This window comes from Schistocerca americana, chromosome 3, assembly GCF_021461395.2.
Source record: "Schistocerca americana isolate TAMUIC-IGC-003095 chromosome 3, iqSchAmer2.1, whole genome shotgun sequence".
NCBI lineage: Eukaryota > Metazoa > Arthropoda > Insecta > Orthoptera > Acrididae > Schistocerca > Schistocerca americana.
In genome coordinates, this window is record NC_060121.1 from 886162165 (window position 1) to 886170854 (window position 8690).

Here is an 8690-nt window from a genome sequence, read left to right on the forward strand (position 1 = left end):
GGAATTCATTTGGCTGATAAATGAGAACATTTGAGAAAATCCAACTTCGTTACAAAATATATGACCTGGGCAGGGAGGCGGTACTGATTATGGTGAACTGCTTACACTGTGTTTTTTAGCAAATACATTGAAAGTTAAGTTTGGTTTTTCATCTGACAACTGAAGTTACATTACTCACAATTGATTCACAAACAATGACTTTTAAACAGCAAGTATTACCTAACTTCATTAAACCAGTATAAATGCAAATCATCAAATTACATACAGCTCCCAGAATGAGATTTTCACTCTGCAGCGGAGAGTGCGCTGATATGAAACTTCCGGGCAGATTAAAACTGTGTGCCGGACCGAGACACGAACTCGGGACCTTTGCCTTTCGCGAGCAAGTGCTCTATCAACTGAGCTACCCAAGTACCACTCACCCCCCGTCCTCACAGCTTTACTTCTGCCAGTACCTCGTCTCCTACCTTCCAAACTTAACAGAAACTCTCCTACGAACCTTGCAGAACTAGCACTCCTGAAAGAAAGGATATTGCGGAGACATGGCTTAGCCATAGCCTGGGGAATGTTTCCAGAATGAGATTTTCACTCTGCAGCGGAGTGTGCGCTGATATGAAACTTCCTGGAAGACGAAAACTGTGTGCCGGACCGAGACTCGAACTCAGTCCCGAGTTCGAGTCTCAGTCCGGCACACAGTTTTAATCTGCCAGGAAGTTTTACATACAGCTCTGTTAACAAATCCTACAAGCATTGCAAAAGTGAAATATCTAACTAGCCTTTTAACAAAACAGTGTACCTACATTCTGGGGTTACTCAAAGATTACATATTTTCAGCCAACTCATCTATATTAACGCGCTGACCAAAAAAAAAAAAAAAAAGAAAAGAAATCATAATTATGTAACATCTTTACCCTGGTTGTGCCAACGGCCTTGCCTCAGTGGTAACACCGGTTCCCATCACATCACCGGAGTTAAGCGCTGTCGGGCTGGGCTAGCACTTGGATGGGTGACCACCCGGTCTGCCGAGCGCTGTTGGCAAGCGGGGTGCACTCGGCCCTTGTGAGGCAAAGTGGGGAGCTACTTGACTGAGAAGTTGCGGCTCTGGTCTCGACAACTGACGTAAGACCGGGAGAGTAGTGTGCTGACCACATGCCCTTCCATATTGGCATCCAGTGATGCCTGTGGGCTGAGAATTACTCGGCGGCCAGTCGGTACCTTGGGACCTTCATGGCCTGTGCGGGAGGAGAGTTTTTACCTTGGTTGCATGAAGACTTCTACTTCCATGTTCAACAATATTGACATACCTACATTAATCTAACTCTTGGTGGCTTCACACAGCACACCCCCAAAACTGCCTACTCCATCGTCTTTCCCTCACAGACAACTACCAACGACTGAACGCCCAGTGCTCTCTTACTCCAACAAAGCAGTACAGTATCTTTGGCTCTGCGGTCGCGCACTGTCAGCGATCCGCATTATCGAGCCTGTCAGAGACATTCATCGTTTATAGTATACTAGTTTCATTTTAATTTATTAATATTCTTATCTTATTCTGGTGCCACATACAAGTGCGCCCAGTATACTCCTTTCAAGTTTTATTCTAGATTTTCTTGACGCTCAGCCATGAGTCAAACAGTCCTGTGACCATCCCTTCCGCCCTTCTTTGTATCCGTTCAGTATCCCCTGTTAGCCCTGTTTCGTACGGGTCCTTCGCACTTTAGCAATACTCAAGGATGTTCGCACAATCTTTTTTGTAAGCAACTTCCTTTGCACACTCGTTGCATTTTTCCAGTATCCTATGAATAAACAGAAGTCGTCTAGCCGCTTTACCAACGACTGAAGCATGGTTTTATTTCACATTCCCACGGATTGCTACATCCAGGTATCGTAAGACTCAGTCTTTATTGCCCACTGTTCAACTTTTATACTGAAGGACCAATGAAGGAAATAAAATTAAGCTTCGGAAATGCAACTGAAATTTAGTGTAAAATAATATCAGCTATTTGTGGAAGACATTGCTGTCCTCTGTAAAAGTGAGGGAGTATTACAGGATCTGGAATGACCATTCCATTGAGCATAGAATCTCTATTGAGAGTAAATGAAAGAATTAAGAATCTATGAAGTAGAAGCGGAAATGAGATTATCCCGAGTTTAACATCAAAGTAAAGAGCTATGTAGCACATGTGAAAGAATCCTGCGAGCTTGGAATCAAAATAACGCATAATGGAAGAACCATGGAGGATGTACGAAGAAGACTATCGCACGCAAAGAAAACTTGCCTCAGTATAAGTACTCAACATACGGTTTGGTTTGGAAAGAAAATTTTTGAGAATGTGCGTTTGCGGTGCAGGGCCGTTTGGTAGTTAAACACCGAAACTGGGAAAATCGAAAATGAAAGCATTTGAGACGCTGTGTCAGAAAAGGACACAAGTGGTAGTGCTGTAGGGAGAAAAACTGTTGAGAGATTATAAATCAAACCGTGCCAGTAGAATCGAGACTGGACTCATGAAAAATACAGAAACATGAAGGTGATGTTTGTAATGTTTCAGCTGTTCTACATAGTCTTCCCCCACTTGAGCATATCGCACACAACAGTGGTACAAACAAATAAAACTATCGATAAATTCCATCTGTGGGACTTACGCGTCACATTCGCTTAAATGTCGGTTATGTTCAAATGTGCGTGAAATCTTATGGGACTTAACTGCTAAGGTCATCAGTCCCTAAGCTTACACACTACTGAACCTAAATTATCCTAAGGACAAACACACACACCCATGCCCGAGGGAGGACTCGAACCTCCGCCGGGACCAGCCGCACAGTCCATGACTGCAGCGCCTAAGACCGCTCGGCTAATCCCGCGTGGCGTAGGTTATGTCCTGAAAGTGTTGGCCTTTCGTGTGTATGTCTGTACTGTGGTAGGTTCGTATTGATTACGCCAAACGTCGTTACCCTTGATGATTTTTTTTCCAGAAAACAATTACTCTTGTTTTGTATTTAAATCAAGTCACGGTAGGCGTCCACGAGTCGTTGTTTTTTCTCGGGAGTCAGCCTGTGCCGGACAAACTTCGCACACACTTCTGTCTTCTTCAAAACAATCTGGAGAAAGTCTAGAACACTTGATTTAGAGACGTTGCTCTATCGCCATTTGTGAAGCAACAACGATGACATAGTACGGTGGCACGTCTCCTGCTCAACACCTCCTGGTCACAAGTGGCTGATCGAATGCATGTGTGTTGTTTACGTTAATTGGTACTACGCGACCACTATATTACTGCACTTGGCCTCCCGTGGCCGTTGTCGGAAACAGTCCATGACGTCACAGAAAACAAGCACAGCGTTGACTAAGGGAGAAACATCTCATTGTGAATTACTTCAAGACAGTTGTGCATATACTATCAAGTGGTTCTGCGTGTCCTCGTGAAATAAGACGATAAAAGCTCCCGATATGCAGACTGAAGTGCCATGACTCCCGCCAAACCCACATTCTCAACTTATTGTCCCGCACTACATTCGTAGTGCCCCCCGCCCATTATACTCATTACTCGCGGCGCGTTGCCGATTCCCGTAAGTGTTCGGGCACTGTTTGTGCATTCGCACAGAAGAAGAAGATGGTCAAGTGGCCGGTGAGTCTTAACTATATATATATATATATATATATATATATATATATATATATATACTAAGATCAGATACCATCTTAATATATATATATATATATATATATATATATATATATATATATACTAAGATCAGATACCATCTTAATATATATATATAGTTAAGACTCACCAGCCACTTGACCATCTTCTTCTTCTGTGCGAATGCACAAACAGTGCCCGAACTCTTACGGGAATCGGCAACGCGCCGCGAGTAATGAGTATAATGGGCGGGGGGCACTACGAATGTAGTGCGGGACAATACGTTGAGAATGTGGGTTTCGCGGGAGGCGTGCTAGAGATTAATAATCCCTGCAGTCGCACTATCCTCTGCGTCCTCGGTGGGTCAGATGGATAGAGCGTCTGCCATGTAAGCAGGAGATCCTGGGTTCTAGTCCCGGTCGGGGCACACATTTTCATCTGTCCCCGTTGACGTATGTCAACGCCTGTAAGCAGCTGAGGGTGGTCATTTCATTGTAATTTCATTACCCTTATTCTCACCGTGCCAGCTTACCTGAACGCCATCGCTATTATTATCAATATACAAGTCGGTCTTCTGGAACAGAGAGAAAACAGAACGGGTTTTAGGATGTATACTGAAGAAAACAACAAAGTTATGAGTAATACAAAACATAATTCTTTTGAAACAACAATAATATGCGGCATGGAGAATGTTTAGAAACTTAAAAACTTGAAATAAATAACTCAACACAGTATCTTGGAATAATCTGCCATAGCCGAAATGATACAGAAGACGGAAAGAGCAGCTACACTGTCGATGACAAACAGCTAGAGGCAGCGTCTGCTGTAAAATATCTAGGCGTAACTATTCAGAGCGACCTTAAGTGGAATGCCCATATAAAACAGATAGTGCGAAAAGCAGACACCAGACTCAGATTCATCGGAGGAATCATAAGGAAATGTAACTCATCCACTAAAGAACTGGCCTATAAGGCGCTTGTTCACCCGAATCTTGAGTATTGCTCATCTATCTGGAATCCCTGTAAGGTAGGACTGATAGAGGAGATAGAGAATATCCAACGTAGAGCGGCGCGTTTCGTCACGGGATCGTTTACCTGGCGAGAGTGCGTTACGGAGATGCTAAACGAACTCCACTGGCAGACGTTACAAGAGAGGCGTTGTACACCACGGAGAGATTAACTATCGGAATTTCGGGACAGCACGTTTCAGGAGGAGTCGGAAAACACATTACTTCCCCCCACGTATATCTCGCGTATTGACCGCGAGTAGAAAATTCGAGAAGTTAGAGCCAAAACAGAGGCTTACAATCATTCTTCCCACGCACTATTCGCGAGTGGAACAGGGCTGGAGGGATCAGTACCCTCGGCCTCACACCATTAGGTGGCTTGCAGAGTATGACGTCGATGTAGATGCAGACGTTCACAGCTAGGAATACCTACAGTTCAAAGTTTATCTAAAGACCATAAATATTGCAGTACCTAGTGATAATATTTCCTTATTTACGGACAAGTGTCTACATCTAATTACATGTTGCTTGTAACTTGAAAGAAGGACAGATCTACATCTACATCTACATTTATACTCCGAAAGCCACCCAACGGTGTGTGGCGGAGGGCACTTTAAGTGCCACTGTGATTACCTCCCTTACCTGTTCCAGTTGCGTATGGTTCGCGGGAAAAACGACTGCCGGAAAGCCTCCGTGCGCCCTCGAATCTCTCTAATTTTACATTCGTGATCTCCTCGGGAGGTATAAGTAGGGGGAAGCAATATATTCGATACCTCATCCAGAAACACACCCTCTCGAAACCTGGACAGCAAGCTAAACCGCGATTCAGAGCGCCTCTCTTGCAGAGTCTGCCACTCGAGTTTGCTAAACATCTCCGTAACGCTATCACGCTTACCAAATAACCCTGTGACGAAACGCGCCGCTCTTCTTTGGATATTCTCTCTCCTCTGTCAACCCGACCTGGTCCGGATCCCACACTGATTAGCAAAACCCAAGTATAGGTCGAACGAGTGTTTTGTAAGCCACCTCCTTTGTTGATGGACTACAGTTCCTAAGGACTCTCCGAATGAATCTCAACCTGGCACCCGCCTTACCGACAATTAATTTTATATGATCATTCCACTTCAAATCGTTCCGCACGCATACTCCCAGGTATTTTACAGAAGTAACTGCTACCAGTGTTTGTTCCGCTATCATATAATCATACAATAAAGGATCCTTCTTTCTATGTATTCGCAATACATTACATTTGTCTATGTTAAGGGTCAGTTGCCACACCCTGCACCAAGTGCTTATCCGCTGCAGATATTCCTGCATTTCGCTACAATTTTCTAATGCTGCAACTTCTCTCTGTACTATAGCATCATCCCCGAAAAGCTGCATGGAACTTCCGACACTATCTATTAGGTCATTTACATATATTGTGAAAAGCAATGGTCCCATTACACTCCCCTGTTGCACGCCAGAGGTTACTTTAACGTCTGTAGACGTCTCTCCATTGAGATCAACAAGCTGTGTTCTGTTTGCTAAAAAATCTTCAATCCAGCCACACAGGTGGTCTGATATTCCGTAGGCTCTTACTTTGTTTATCAGGCGACAGTGCGGAACTGCATCAACGCCTTCCGGATGTCAAGGGAAATGGCATATACCTGGGAGCCTGTATCTAATATTTTCTGGGTATCATGAACAAATAAAGCGAGTTGGGTCTCACACGATCGCTGTTTCCGGAATCCGTGTTGATTCCCACAGAGTAGACTCTGGGTTCCCAGAAATAACATGACACGCGAGCAAAAAAGGTGTTCTAAAATTCTACAACAGATCGATGTCAGAGATATAGGTCTATAATTTTGCGCAATCGCTCGACGACACTTGTTGAAGACTGGGACTACCTGCGCTCTTTTCCATTCATTTGGAACCTTCCGTCCCTCTAGAGACTTGGGGTACACGGCTGTTAGAAGGGGGGCAAGTTCTTCCGCGTACTCTGTGTAAAATCGAATTGGTATCCTGTCAGGTCCAGTGGACTTTCCTCTGTTGAGTGATTTCAGTTGCTTTTCTGTTCCTTGAACACTTATTTCGATGTCAGCCATTTTTTAGTTTGTGCGAGGATTTAAAGAAGGGACTGCAGTGCGGTCTTCCTCTATGAAACAGCTTTGGAAAAAGGTGTTTGGTATTTCAGCTTTGCGCGTGTCATCCTCTGTTTCAATGCCATCATCATCCCAGAGTGTCGGGAGACGCTGTTTCGAGCCACTTACTGATTTAACGTAAGACCAGAACTTCCTAGGATTTTCTGTCAAGTGGGTACATAGAATTTTACTTTCGAATTCACTGGACGCTTCACGCATAGCCCTCCTTACGCTAACTTTGACATCGTTTAGCTTATGTTTGTCTGAGAGGTTTTGGCTGCGTTCAAACTTGCAGTGGAGCTCTCTTAGCTTTCGCAGTAGTTTCCTAACTTTGTTGTTGAACCACGTTGGGTTTTTTCCCGTCCCTCACAGTTTTACTCGGGACGTACCTGTCTAAAACGCATTTTACGATTGCCTTGAACTTTTTCCATAAACACTCAACATTGTCAGTGTCAGTGTTAGGTTCACTAACAACGACAGAAGACGTAGTAATATACACTCCTGGAAATGGAAAAAAGAACACATTGACACCGGTGTGTCAGACCCACCATACTTGCTCCGGACACTGCGAGAGGGCTGTACAAGCAATGATCACACGCACGGCACAGCGGACACACCAGGAACCGCGGTGTTGGCCGTCGAATGGCGCTAGCTGCGCAGCATTTGTGCACCGCCGCCGTCAGTGTCAGCCAGTTTGCCGTGGCATACGGAGCTCCATCGCAGTCTTTAACACTGGTAGCATGCCGCGACAGCGTGGACGTGAACCGTATGTGCAGTTGACGGACTTTGAGCGAGGGCGTATAGTGGGCATGCGGGAGGCCGGTTGGACGTACCGCCGAATTGCTCAACACGTGGGGCGTGAGGTCTCCACAGTACATCGATGTTGTCGCCAGTGGTCGGCGGAAGGTGCACGTGCCCGTCGACCTGGGACCGGACCGCAGCGACGCACGGATGCACGCCAAGACCGTAGGATCCTACGCAGTGCCGTAGGGGACCGCACCGCCACTTCCCAGCAAATTAGGGACACTGTTGCTCCTGGGGTATCGGCGAGGACCATTCGCAACCGTCTCCATGAAGCTGGGATACGGTCCCGCACACCGTTAGGCCGTCTTCCACTCACGCCCCAACATCGTGCAGCCCGCCTCCAGTGGTGTCGCGACAGGCGTGAATGGAGGGACGAATGGAGACGTGTCGTCTTCAGCGATGAGAGTCGCTTCTGCCTTGGTGCCAATGATGGTCGTATGCGTGTTTGGCGCCGTGCAGGTGAGCGCCACAATCAGGACTGCATACGATCGAGGCACACGGGGCCAACACCTGGCATCATGGTGTGGGGAGCGATCTCCTACACTGGTCGTACACCACTGGTGATCGTCGAGGGGACACTGAATAGTGCACGGTACATCCAAACCGTCATCGAATCCATCGTTCTACCATTCCTAGACCGGCAAGGGAACTTGCTGTTCCAACAGGACAATGCACGTCCGCATGTATCCCGCGCCACCCAACGTGCTCTAGAAGGTGTAAGTCAACTACCCTGGCCAATAAGATCTCCGGATCTGTCCCCCATTGAGCATGTTTGGGACTGGATGAAGCGTCGTCTCACGCGGTCTGCGCGTCCAGCACGAACGCTGGTTCAACTGAGGCGCCAGGTGGAAATGGCATGGCAAGCCGTTCCACAGGACTACATCCAGCATCTCTACGATCGTCTCCATGGGAGAATAGCAGCCTGCATTGCTGCGAAAGATGGATATACACTGTACTAGTGCCGACATTGTGCATGCTCTGTTGCCTGTGTCTATGTGCCTGTGGTTCTGTCAGTGTGATCATGTGATGTATCTGACCCCAGGAATGTGTCAATAAAGTTTCCCCTTCCTGGGACAATGAATTCACGGTGTTCTTATTTCAATTTCCAGGAGTGTA

General features: G+C 46.2%; 1 pseudogene; it reads left to right on the top strand.

The window, feature by feature from the left end:
* Positions 1 to 920: 920 nt before the first annotated feature.
* On the top strand, positions 921 to 1038 carry LOC124608146 (annotated as a pseudogene).
* Positions 1039 to 8690: the final 7652 nt, after the last annotated feature.